Source organism: Lithobates pipiens, unplaced genomic scaffold (assembly GCF_037356315.1).
Source record: "Lithobates pipiens isolate NorthernLeopardFrog02 unplaced genomic scaffold, aLitPip1_a1.2 Scaffold_16, whole genome shotgun sequence".
Classification (NCBI taxonomy): Eukaryota; Metazoa; Chordata; class Amphibia; order Anura; family Ranidae; genus Lithobates; species Lithobates pipiens.
Genome location: NW_027507748.1, coordinates 548285197 through 548299659, shown reverse-complemented (window position 1 = coordinate 548299659; position 14463 = coordinate 548285197).

The following is a 14463-nucleotide window of genomic DNA, read 5'->3' as shown; positions in this document are numbered from 1 at the left end:
GAGATCTCCAGAACAGTGCTCCTCTCCATTTGAGCTCCCTGACTTCTGCCCCAGGCAACGGTGGCCTCTGAAGCATCTTCCCAAGCGAATTGTGGCTCTTGTCTAGGTTGACTAGGGCTGGCTGCAGACAGCATCCCGGACGAGCCCCCAAATGTAGCACAAACTCCTTGGGGACTGCTTCGATTCACCTGCTCATCTGCCATGACCTTGTGAACATTCCAACCCACCTGACACTCTGGGTTCAGACATCTTTGCACCACATCGAAGTAATAAGTAAAACAAATGCGTTTATATTCTATTAACGTTTGCTGGAACAATTCGAAGAGGATATTGTTACACAGATGAGGCAACAGATCTACTGAGCTTTGAGTAACAGTCCTGGATCAGTAGAGGAATCTCTCTAGAGGAACATAAGGCAAGATAATTTGTAGATAAACTGTATATTATATACACATATGTACAGTAGAATACTACTTGAACCTGAAAGGATGAGCAAAGGTTAAGTGTTTATACTGGCAAACTTCTAAAGGGGGAATCCATTCTGGCCTTTTAACCTTTAATCCTAATGAGATCAGGCTTAATAGAAATGGTATGAGGGCCCTTTAAGTAGTAATGACAGCAATGTCCCCGTTGCAGACCTGATGGTCTTCACCGGCAGTCAGAGCTCATTAATTATATCCAATAAGGTGCAGTAACAAGTGTTCAAAGATAGGTGCAGTCAAGGTAAAGCTGTCTATACACAGTGTCCCAGTGAAGTAAAAAGGAAAGGTTTGCAAAGGTGGGCAATTGCACTCTCACCAACGTTCTAGGCGGATTCAATGCCTTCTGGACATCAGCTCCCGGAGTGATGCCCGTGCAGCAGATCTGCTGTGATGAACTCCCGATGCGAAGCTTGAAGCACATGTTGTCGGATGACCAAGCTGGTCCTTGATGGATGTCTGACGAACAGCAAGCAGTGCTAGGCCCTTCTTATCTGGGTTTGAATGCTTTACTCTGTGTGGTAGGCCACGGCCCCACTCCCCATGCATGGAGAGGTCCGTCACGCATCAGGCCCTGGAGGAAAACAGCGTGGGGCAGGTCTCTGGCTTCTTTTATAGCTCCTTTGAGCAATCTCTCTGATGGTAGCAAAGATCCCTGGGATATGTAGTCCAGGTGTATAGTAATGCAGAGCAATTGCCATTCTGCCTAACTACTAACTCCACAATCCCTTTAGTTTGGCTCACGAATATGATGTCAGTTAGTAATGCTGGGCACTAGAGGAACATGCAATATATAGAAATAACAGAGGATCACTGTACTTTGCAATTGTGGTCCAATTGCTACAAAAAATATGTAAACCCAGCCCACTTTTGTCTTCCAGTGGGTGCACTAGGTCATGTGACAGCAGTATGAAAAAAACAAACTGTAATCCCTCGGCCACTGAAGTCGCATGCCCATGACAGTCAACAGTTTGAGGAAAAACAAGCCATAAGCTCCACCCACAATGACATCACAGTGGGCACAATGCTATATAAGGCAGCTGCAGGAGCACTCAGGATCACTTGGACTGATCTGCTGTGCAGGTAAGTTGTGTCTCCCATCTCTCCTAATTCTTATAATAATCGTCCTACACAGAGGCGACTTTCTAATTAGACAAATTAGGCAGTTGCCTAAGGTCTTGCCCTCACAGCCACCTAATTTGTCTAACTGAAGAGCCACTGGAAGGTGGAGGTAGGAGAGAAGAGGTGTCTGGGCCGCCCCTCTTCGGGGCTGTCGATCAGGGCGGGGGGATCAGGGGGTCCAGCTGAAGGGAGAGACACAGCTACTATACCACAACCCCCTGCAGCCAGCTACCACCACCATCAGAGAGAGACAGGCCCCCCATCCCTGCTCCTCCAGCATCCAGCATTTATATCCACCCCCTGTCCCATCCCCTCCTGATTATCAGTGCCACAAGCAGTAAGGACAGCTCAGTCCTCTTCCAGTGTGCCAACCTATGATTAATAGCCCTTGATCCCTTCCTCCGCCCTACCCTCTCCCCTGCCTATGCAGGGCTCCACTGCGGGAGGGATGTGAGGTCCCAGTCCAGTGCTGATCCTCAGCCATGGTGGGCCAGCCACTCCACGTCCTGAGCTGGCACTGCCTGCTTATTGGCTTTTCCAATGCTGTCTCCCACCAGAAGCTCTTTCCCTACAGGGAGTCCCTGGGGGACCTACTACTACCCGACGAGGATGACGAGACCTCCGAGGTGGTGAAACTCGAAAGCTCCTGCTCTTCTAGGAGGTCGATTTCAAAGAGTTCTATGAGTACAGCACTGAGAGAGAGAGAGAGGTCTCTGAGCAGAATATGATAAGAGTACATCAGAACGGAGATAGAGAGCACTGACACCAGCACTATAAAGTTCTTAAGATATGCAATTTATACAGTTAATTTTTTTTATCGCTTGAATTATTTTTCCCATTATGGGCGTGAGTATGGCCTCATGTCTAGGTTTTGCCTAAGGTCTCATCTGGAGCCGCCTCTGATCCTACATCATTATTAATGAAGCTTGATTTTTATTTTAATACAAGGTAATTGACAGATGGATGATGGATGGATACTTAAATTGATAGTATATACAATGACGGGATTTACTAAGACTGGAGCTGTTGTTTACACCAACTAATCATTTCATTTTCAAAGCTAAGCCAAACAAGCTGAAGCTATATGCTGATTGGCTAATCTGTAGAGCTGTTCCAGATTCTGTCTGCTCCAGTATTGGTGAATCCCCCCAATCAGTAGATGTATTCAGTATAATGATACTCCCATTGACATTATGCCCACAGATGAAGACTCATACCTCTGGATATGACGCTGAGAACGTGCATTCAACTTCTCTGGTTGACCATGGCGAGGCCTGTTTTGAGTGGAATCTGTCCTGTTAAACAGCTGAATGGTCTTGGCCACTGTGCTGCAGCTCAGTTTCAGGGTCTTGGCAATCTTCTTATAACCTAGGCCATCTTCATGTAGAGTAACAATACTTTTTTTCAGATCCTCAGAGAGTTATTTGCCATGAAGTGCCCTGTTGAACTTCCAGTGACCAGTATGAGAGAGCGAGAGTGATAACACCAAATTTAACACACCTGAGACCTTGTAACACTAACGAGTCACATGACACCAGGGAGGGAAAATGGCTAATTGGGCCCAATTTGGACATTTTTACTTAGGGCTATACTCACTTTTGTTGTCAGAGGTTTAGAAGTTAATGGCTGTGTGTTGAGTTATTTTGAAGGGAGAGCAAATTTAAACTGTTATACATGCTGTACACTCCCTACTTTACATTGTAGCAAAGTGTAATTTCTTTAGTGTTGTCACATGAAAAGATATAATAAAATATTTACAAAAAATTTGAGGGGAGTACTCACTTTTGTGAGATACTGTATATATATATATATTTGTAATCAGAGTCTTCAAGTGTGAAATGCGATATTACTTAAGAAACAAGGCCTGAGCCATGGCCTGGCTGGTCAGTATGCCTGATAAGAGGGCATACCCTGAATGTAAGAATAAGAAAAAAATACTATGAGTATGAGTGACAAAACTGGGGGAAACGGGTGGGTGGGCACCCAGAAAACACCAACCCTGGCCCTGACAGAGGAGGAGGGTAAATAGTCTCTCAGACTCCTCCCACAAATACAGGCTGGCCTAGGGCCAGCCTTTCCACTTGTAATCGGAGTCTTCAAGTAGGAAATGCGATATTACTTAACCACTTCAATACCGGGCACTTAAACACCTTCCTGCCCAGACCAATTTTGAGCTTTCAGCGCTGTCACACTTTGAATGACAATTGCGCGGTCATGCTACACTGTACCCAAATGAAATTTTTATCATTTTTTTCCCACAAATAGAGCTTTCTTTTGGTGGTATTTGATCACCTCTACGGTTTTTATTTTTTGCGCTACAAATAAAAAAATACAGAAAATTTTGAAAAAAAAAATGTTTTTTTTTGTTTCAGTTTCAACACTTTGTAAATAAGTACATTTTCTCCTTCACTGATGGGCACTGATGGGGCTACACTGATGGGCACTGATGGGCACCAATGAAGTGGCACTGATGAGGTGGCATTGATGGACACTGATATGTGGCACTGATAGGCGGCACTGATGGGCGACACAGACGGACACTGATAGGTGGCACAAATTGGCACTGATAGCTGGCACGGATTGGCATGGATGGGCGGCACAGATGGGCATGGATAGGCGGCACAGATGGGCATGGATAGGCGGCACAGATGGGCATGGGTGGGCATGGATAGGCGGCACAGGTGGGCACTGATAGGCGGCACAGGTGGGCACTGATAGGCAGCACAGGTGGGCACTCATAGGCGGCACAGGTGGGCACTCATAGGCGGCACAGGTGGGCACTCATAGGCAGCATTGGTGTTATACTATAGTAATGGATGCCAATCAGTGCCAAACAATAATGCATGCCAATCAGTGATGCCCATTGTGGGCACTGATTGGCATCCATTATGGGCACTGATTGGCATCCATTGTGCTGACTGGCATCCCTGGTGGTCTAGGGAGGATTACCTTTTCCCTGGTGGTCTGGTGGCGTCCCTGGTGGTCCAGTGTGGGCATCCTCGGGGGGGGCTGTGCTGATAATCGATCAGCACAGACCCCCCCTGTCAGAGGAGCAGCCGATCGTCTCTCCTCTACTCGCGTCTGACAGACGCGAGTGAGGGAAAGCCAATCACCGGCTCTTCCCATTTACACTGTGATCAGCCGTGATTGGACACGGCTGATCACGTGGTAAAGAGTCTCAGTCGGAGACTCTTTACCGAGATCGTAGTTGCCGGGTGTCAGACTGACACCCCGCAACAACGATCGCCGCGATGCTCGCCCCCGGGGCGCACAGCGGCTCATAATCCTGATCACGTCATATGACGTCCGGTCAGGATTATGCAACCACTTTGCAGCCGTCAATTGCCTATAGGGGGGGCGGCAAGTGGTTAAGAAACAAAGGCCTGAGGTGTGCCATGGCCTGGCTGGTCAGTATGCCTGAAAAGAGGGCAAAAAGACGCAAGTTTATGTAGAAAAGGGAAGGTAAAGATCCCACCCATAGAATGACGTATGCACGGATGGCAACAGTAAGTTACCGGTAAGTATCCGCTGTGACAGTAGAACCCACCGACTCCTGACCTGGAATGAGAAGGAACCCCCTTAGAGCCTGCAAGCTACGCAAACCCAATTGAACGTCTCGTGAAGGATAGGATGAGCCTGATGCCCAAGGTAACCCAGACATGAGAATGAACTGCTTGTGAATGAGAGGATACGTGGGGAAAAGGGGGCAAGGGCTGGCCCGAGGAACCCCTGCAAGACGATGGCTGAGCAGACTGAAAATACCTACAACGGACACCAGTGAAGTAGCACTGTGAAAACCCCCCAACCCCTGGCCTACCCATACCTGGTATGAGGAAGTGAGAGGGTGAGTGCCAAAAATACCAGTGATAGGAGAGGAAAAGCTGGCTGCCTGATGGATGTGATGGAGTAGGTGCCATGGCAATGAGCATCATCAACATGGAGACACCATGCCAGACACAGGACACTGGTCCCACCGGATGCGAACAGGTCGTGCTTCAGCCTGAGACCTACCAACCAAGACCGAATCCTTAACTGAGGAAGGAGAGTCAGACTCCAACCCAGGGAAATAAGTCCCATGGCATGGTACAGCCATGCCTCAGTGACTGAAGCCCCCCCTCCCCCACCTGGAACAGACCGGGGATCAGCAAAGATGACTGGACCGATGTCCCTGAGCAGTACTCCAGGCAACCTCCTAGACAAAAGCTCAGAGCTGAGAGTGGAATCCAGAATCATGACGACGTCGCCCAACCTACCACCTAAGGACCGTGGCTAGGACACACCCTGACTATACATCCCTGGGCGGTAACCAGGGCCTCAACACAACAGGACATCAACTGAAGAAAATTGATGACTGCTTCTGACCCAAGGGTGAGCCCAGTGGCGAAACGATATCAGCACCAATCAGCTAGCCCCCCAACAACAGCCAGGCTGAAGGAAGTGAGTGCAAGCATGGTCGATATTGGTATGGATGCCAAGACGGCCCAACCTAAAAACACAAACTAGACAAAAGACAGACAATCAGACATGAGAACAACAACGCCCCTCTGCCTACCTAAGAATGAAACATGAGCAGAAATGTCAAGACCACTGCGCGTACATGAACCTGATGACAGACCCCCCTTGTGTAAGTAGCAAGCGAACCCGAGTAACCTGCAGCGCAGAGACAGGTAATTAACTGGAAACTCAGGGCTAGTGTACCCACAGGCCGTGGTGGGTAGTCGTATAGATGTGGTGAATGAACATGCATCGTATGACGTATGGTATACGGGCGAGAAGATTGTGGACAACAATCAATTAACAAACAAAACCTCAGCCCGTATGGATCTGTAGACGTGACAGATCCCGATGTGCGAGCCCTAGCTAACTGACCCCGGTACAAACATGAACACAGATACGATGAGACATGACAATCAATGAAGACAAACCTACCAGAGTATGTCATAAGTGAACAACGCCCTTCTGAGAACTCTGAGGCTAAACACCGTGGTTGAAACGCTATGACAGAAATGCTGGGCAGAAACGCTATGACAAAACGCTATGACAGAGATTCTGACAGAAAAAATGTCATGAAAATGCCATGACAGAAATGCTAAAAGTTAATGTTGATGCAGAAACGAAGTGACAGAAATCCAGGGCAGAAACGCAATGACAGCAATACTAAGACCAAAAAGCTGAGGCAGAAATGCAATGCCAGAATTCCTGGGGCAGAAACACTAATGACAGAAAGCTGAGTATGTAACGGCAAAAATCCTGGCCAGAAATGCAATGACAACCACACTGAGACTGAAAATGCAATGACAAAAATCCTGGGGCAGAAATGCTATGACCGAAATACTAAGACTGAACGCTGAGCCAGAAAAAGCTGGGCAGAACACTGACAGAAATCCTGGGGCAGAAACGCTATGATAGAAATCCAGGGGCAGAAATGCTGTGACAGAAATCCAGGGGCAGAAACGCTGTGACAGAAATCCAGGGGCAGAAACGCTGTGACAGAAATCCAGGGGCAGAATGCTATGACAGGAACCCAGGGGCAGAACACTATGACCACCATGCTGGACAGAGCGCTATGACAGAAATACTGGACCAAATGCTATGACAGAAAAAGCTGGACTGAATGCTATGACCGGAACGTGGACAGAACGCTATGACAGAAATGCTGGACAGAACGCTATGACAGGAAAGCTGGACAGAACACTGTGACCGAAATGCTGGACCGAATGCTATGACAGAAATGCTGGGCCGAACGTTATGACAGAAAATGCTGGACAGAACGCTGCGTCAGAAATGCTGGACAGAACGCTGCGACAGAAATGCTGGACAGAACGCTGTGACAGAAATGCTGGACAGAAAAGCTGAACAGAACGCTAAGACAAAAATGCTGGACAACGTTGTGACAGAAATGCTGGGCAGAACGCTATGATAGAAATGCTGGACCGAACGCTGTGACAGAAAATGCTGGACAGAACGCTGTGACAGAAATGCTGGACAGAACGCTATGACAGAAATGCTGGACAGAACCTTGTGACACAAATGCTGGGCAGAATGCTGTGACAGAAATGCTGGAGAGAACGCTGTGACAGAAATGCCAGACAGAACGCTATGACAGAAAAGCTGGGCAGAACGCTGTGACAGAAATGCTAGGCAGAACGCTATGACAGAAATGCTAGGCAGAACGCTATGACAGAAATGCTGGACAGAACGCAATGTTAGAAAATGCTGGGCAGAAAGCTATAACGGAAATACTGGATGGAATGCTATGACGGAAAAGCTGGACTGCACGCTATGACAAATGCTGGCAGAACGCTATGACAGAAACGCTGGCAGTACGCTAAGACAAAAACGCTGGCAGAAACGCTATGACAGAAACGTTGGCAGAACGCTATGACAGAAACGTTGGCAGAACGCTATGACAGAAACGTTGGCAGAACGCTATGACAGAAACGTTGGCAGAACGCTATGACAGAAACGTTGGCAGAACGCTATGACAGAAACGTTGGCAGAACGCTATGGGAAACGCTGGCAGAACGCTATGACAGAAAAACGCTGGCAGAACGCTATGACAGAAAAGTGCTGGCAGAACGGTACGACAGAAAAGTGCTGGCGGAAGCTACCACAGAGAAACCCGGGCAGAACGCTGACCGCAATAGAAACACCGACCAAAGAAAACAAACCAACAAGCAAAAGCAGTAACCTGGCTGGACTGAAATCCTCCGTCACTGCAGCAGAGATGCCAGTCTGCGTTGCGGGGAAGAAAGGAGCAACAGGTGGGTGACAGCCCATCCACCTTCCGAGCACCAGGACTCAAAGAGAGATGCACACTCAGACAGCCGGCCGATACCAACCCCCCCCTCGCCACATGAACAAGGGGAGAGAGGATCCAGCGGCCGGCCGATCACCAGGTGGGCTCTCGGCAGCTCTGGTGACAGACGTGCACGGGGAGCGGAGCCAGCGGCGGCTGACCCCCCCTCCCACCGCCGCCATAAGAGTAAGGGGAGAGAGGATCCAGCGGGGGGCCGATCACCAGGCGGGCTTCCAGCAGCCCCGCAACAGATGTGCCGGGGAGAGAAGCCAGCGGCGGCCGATCACCCCCTCCCCCTGGGAGAATTAGCCAACAGCCGCCACGTGGAGCAATCAGAGCCTGGGAGAGAGGAGCTGGCAGCCGGCTCACTAGCAGAGCTAGAAGCATGGGGAGTGGGCGGGGGGGAGAGTGATAATGAAAGGAAAATGACGGATGCCCCCCCCCCCCCCCGCATGAACGAGGGAGCCATGGGTGGTGGTGTTGGAGGATGGATGGGTGGGTGGGTGGACTGCCCCCCCACACACACACACACGCTGCTGGAACATGTGTTGCAAGGCAGACAGCAGGGCGGCCTCCACCCAGAAAACACCAACCCTGGCACTGACAGAGGAGGAGGGTTAAATAGTCTCTCAGACTCCTCCCACAAATACAGGCTGGCCATATATACTGTGGGAGATTAGCTTGTGGGGATCACCTTCTCTCGAAAATGAAGGCCAGCGTGCAGGAAGTTTCTTTAAAATCTGGTGGGTTGCCAGCTTTATTTACAAGTGGTTTGCAAAGTCATAAAAATAAACAAAAATGGTAAAGTAAATCCTTGCCATCCTGCGCTAAATGAAACAGTAGACTGCTCTCTATATGGTGTGGGGCTGGTCCCCGTCACCCACAAAACATGAGGTAAAGCCTCCAAACAGAGATTCCCTTCTCTCACATTCCCTTCTGAGTCTCAGGCCACAGCCCTGCTGTTCTCTCTTCCTGGTCATTTAAAGTCCACCTGAGCATGGACTCAAGTGGACCACAACACCCAGACTGGAACCAAGAATGCCACAGAGGCTGGAAAAACCTGGGCCAGATTCCGGTTCAATAGAACGAATGCGAGGTAAAATATAACAATTATCGATGACCTCACCTCGCATACCGTCACATATCTTCCCCCTCTGCTCCAGCCCCTGCGGCTGAGCAATTGTCCCAAACATACGGTGCATGCGGGAGAGGGCATCTGCATTGTTTTGGAGCTTGCCTGGCCTATACTCTACTGTAAACTTAAAGGACTGTAAAGCCAGGAACCACCTTGTCACAAGGCCATTTTTCTCCCTGTTGTCACACATCCAGTTTAGGGGAGCATGGTTGGTGACCAGCTTAAATGACCTCCTCAACAAGTAATACTTCAGGGAGTCTAAGGCCCATTTAATAGCAAGACACTCTTTTTTTGACAATGACATAGTTTGGCGGTGCTTGTTCAGTTTCCGGCTCAGGCATACAACCAGGTACTCCTCACCATCTCTGTTCTGGGATAGTACAGCCCCCAGGCCCACCTCAGAGGCTTCTGTCTGTACCACAAACTCCTCTGTGAAGTCAGGGGTCATTAGCACCGGTAGTACACAAAGGGCCTGCTTTAAATTTCTTAAAAAGCTTCCTCGTCTTCAGAATTCCATTTAACCATGACCGACCCTCTACCCTTCGTCAGGTCGGTCAGAGGGGCGGCAATTATGGCAAAGTATAAACCGTCTGTAATACCCCATAATGCCCAAACTTGTTTTTTGTTTACTGGTTGGGGCCATTTTTGAATTGCCTTAACCTTATTGACCAGTCCCCTGCCAATAACGTATCCAAGGTATATGGCCTCCTCCAGGTCTATGGCACATTTTTTTGGGTTGGCCGTGAGACCTGCTTCCCCCTAAGGGAATCTACCACTGCTTGTACTCGGGGCAGCTGCAATTCCCAATCTGGGCTGTGGATGACCCTATCGTCCAAATAAGCAGCTGCATACGGGCGATGTGGTCACAAAGTTTTGTCCATCATTCGCTGGAACGATGCAGGGGCTCCATGCAGACCAAAAGGCATCCGCTTGTACTGAAATGAGCCCTCAGGAGTGGAAAAGGCAGTATTCTCTTTGGCCAATTCAGTTAGCAATATTTGCCAATAGCCTTTCTTTAGGTCTAGGGTTGTTATGTAACCGAGCCTGTCCCAAAGTTTTGTTGACCCGAGGCATTGGGTATGCATCAAACTTAGACACACTGTTGAGTTTCCTAAAGTCATTACAAAACCCGATAGTGGCATCAGGTTTTGGGACCAGCACTGTGGGACTCTTCTATCATGTCCAACTCTTAACATATTTTGGTTGGTTCTGTCCCTATGTCATGGTGGATCACATTGGTCAGTCTGGGTAAGGGGGAGAAAAAGTCTCTATTTTTGTACACAAATGCCTTAACATAAATTTGTTGTGCCACGGACAAGGAATCTGTTATAGGGACGTCAGGTGTCACCGGTACCCGTCTGTTGGAGGCGGGGATGCAGCCAGTAAAGTCTCTCTGTCCTTCCAGGGCTTTAAGAGATTTACATGATAAATTTAGTGTGGTTTCCTTTTCCCTGGCTAATAGACTTTATAGTTTACCTCCCCCACCCTTTTCACAACCTCAAAAGGGACCCTGACACTTGGCTAGGAACGTACTTTCCACCATGGGAACTAGTACCAACACTCTGTCCGGGGCTGAAAGTACAGTCCTTGGCATCCCGATCATAGACCCTCCTCTAGGCCTCCTGAGCTTGCTCCATATGTTCTTGTACCAGGGGCAGAACAGCTGCGTTTTGATCCTGCATCAAGGAGACATGCTCTATGATGCTTCTATATGGGGTGTCCTCTCCTTCCCACGTTTCTTTGGCGACATCTAGTAGCCCCCTGGGATGTCTACCATACAAGAGCTCAAAGGGGGAATTGTCAGGGCTGGCTTAACCCTTCCTCCTCTGGGCTGGCCACTCAGCTGTCAGCTAATTGCCAGCTCTCTTCTTTTTCCACAGTTACCAGCTGTTCCCGATGATGCTCGTATGACCTGCCTATTTAAAGCCTCTCAGCTCACTTTTTCCTTTGCCTTCGTGTTGGTCACATCACAAGGAACCATCTCCTGCTGTTTGTTTCAAGACTGGCTTGCTGACATCCCTCCTGGCTTCTTATCCTGCTTGCAGTTGCTCTCCTTGGATCCCTGACTTCTGGCCTGGCTGATTACCCGATCTGGTTAATGAACTTTGGACTGGCTGACTACCCGATCTGGCTACTGGACTCTGGCTATGCTTGACTACGCTTTTTTCTATTTACCTTTTTATTTTTATTAATAGATTTGATTGTACTTCTGTCTCAGTCTGTTTCATGGTTTCTGACAGAAATAGCCAGTGGATGCCTGTAGAACCTCATGTATGGCAAATATGAGATTATGGTAGCAAAACAATCCCAGTTTCTCCCATCTTTGTCAACCACCTTTTTCAGCATACTTTTCAAAGTTTTAATAAATCTTTCCACCAGACCATCAGTTTGGTGGTGGTAGACAGGTATGGAGATAGGAGAATTTGTATAAATTATAAAGTTCCTTGGTAACCCTGGACATAAATTGGGTGCGCTGATCGGTTAAGATCTCTTTTGGGATCTCCACTCGAATAAACACTTGGACTAACTCCTTGGCGATAGCCTTAGCCGAGGTGTTACGCAAGCGATTGGCCTCAGGATAGTGCCCCATAGTCCAAGATTACCAAAATATGCTTCTGACCCCGGGCAGACTTCACTACCAGCCCCACCAGGTCCATGCCAATCCTCTGGACCTCAATTATTGGTAGAGGAACACTGGGACTGTGAAAATGTGGTGATGGTGCCGACATTTGGCACTTGGGGCACGGTTTACAGTACTCCCTGACATCTGCATACAATCTGGGCCAAAAAAAATTCTGGGCGATTCTCTCCCTGGTCTTTTCGATACCAAGATGTCTCCCCATTACATGACCATGGGCTAGGTCTAGCACCACCCTATGGAAGGGTTTGGAAACCAGTAGCTGTTCTACCTCGTCCTTTCCCCACTTTATTACCTGATACAGTAAGTTGTTTTTAAGGGCCATGTAGGGGAGACACCCCCAGTTAGGATCCACTGGTTCCCCATCCACCATCTTAATGTTTTCTCTGGCTCTCATGAGGGTGGCATCTCAGAGTTGCTCGGTAGAGAAATCCTCTCTCCTGACCTCTAAGTTGGGTATCTCTGGCTTACTCGATCCCACCAACGACATCCCCTTCCCTATGGCAAAAGGAGTCTGGTGAGAGTTCCCATGCTTCCCCAGCAGGGGGAGCTCTATCAGCTTCCCTTTGCTCTCCCATAATTTCCAAAAATGGCGAAACTCTCTCCCCACTAAAGCTTCATGAAGCAGTGAAGGTACCACCCCCACTGAATGTGTTACACTGCCCCAGGGGGGATAAACCTCAACCACCACTGTCTGGTAGTTTTGAGTGTCCCCATGGATGCAAATTACCCCAATAGTACTGGGGTGTAGTTTTATGGGGTTTACACAATCATTCCTAACTAGGGTCACCACACTACCAAAGTCTAGCAAGGCTGTGAGTGGCTTCACATCCACTGAAATAACACACATTTGTTTTTCAATGCAGGTCTGACATGATGCAGTACATGCGACCTGTGCAAACAAAGAAATGTGTCTTTTCATATAAGTATAATCGCATTGGATAGGTTCATCATTTAAAGGACAGCTTGCAGCAATATGCCCTAATGCAGGGGTCTCAAACTGGTGGCCCACCAGCTGTTGCAAAACTACAAGTCCCATCATGCCTCTGCCTGTGGGAGTCATGCTTGTAACTGTCATCCTTGCAATGCCTCATGGGAATTGTAGTTTCTCAACAGCTGGAGGGCCGCCAGTTTGAGATCCCTGCCCTAATGCATGGCAATGAAAACACTGTATATGCTCTACCCCAAGTCCTCTTAACGGTTCCAAAGACCTTCCGGGCTTCTTTGGCCAGTCTCTTCAGATGCAACATCAGTCTTATCTAACTTTCCCATGCTCTTGAACCCCAGAACAGTCTTAACAGAACCGCCGGGGGATCTTGCACGCCCTAAGCAGGGCATAGACAGGTTCACCAAGTCCTTAGTAGCACTGAACCTCTCCACTAGGTCCACCAATAGGGCTGCAGTTTTGGGGCCCCCCTGTCAGACACACTTCCTCAAGGTAGCAGGGAGCGCATGCAGATACTGGTCCATTACCACACGTGCCGTGATCTGAGGGCCCATGTTAAGGTCTCTGGCTGCAAACCACTTCCTGGTGAGGCGGACCAGGTCGAACATTTGAGAACGGGGTGGCTTGTTGCTGGAGTAGGTCCACTGATGGAGGCGCTGGGCCCGGACTACCATGGTGACGCCCAAGTGTGCGAGTATCTCTGTCTTCAGTCTCATAATCCTGGGCCTTATCCGGTTCCAGTCAAAATAGGCTTTTGGAGGTTCTCCCGTCAGAAATGGGGCCAACAGATTCTGGCAATCCTGCTAAGTTCACAACTTCCTGATGTCTGGGGGGATAATCCGGTCCTCCCCATGACTAGAAAGCGCAATTCTACTAAGGCAGCTACTCCAAATTCCTGGGCTCAATCGCCTAACACTTACGTGGTGGCCATTTTGTCACTGTCCTGCCTCTGGCCTCTGTAGCGGTGGCTCTCTTGGCATCGGATCCGGAGGGATCCTCTGCAGTACCCCGGGCTGAACCAGAGCTACTGGGAGAGCAGCTAACGGCAATGATCCTGGCAGCCATTGTGGACATTAAATCATCTGTGGAGGGGAAGACAGACACACTGATGATCGAATGTGGGCTGAGAAGGCAGGATATGGACAAATTCAGGGGTCTCCTTACTGAAGCCAAGCAACGCATCTCAGCGGTGGAAGATACTGTTGCCTCCACTGCACAAACTGTGGTGGAACTGCAGCAACAGGTCAACATCCTTATGGTCCCTTTGGAGGATGCCAAGAACCACCTCCGACGCAACAATGTCTGGGTAGTTGTGTTTCCGGAAGCTGAGGAGGGCACCCTATG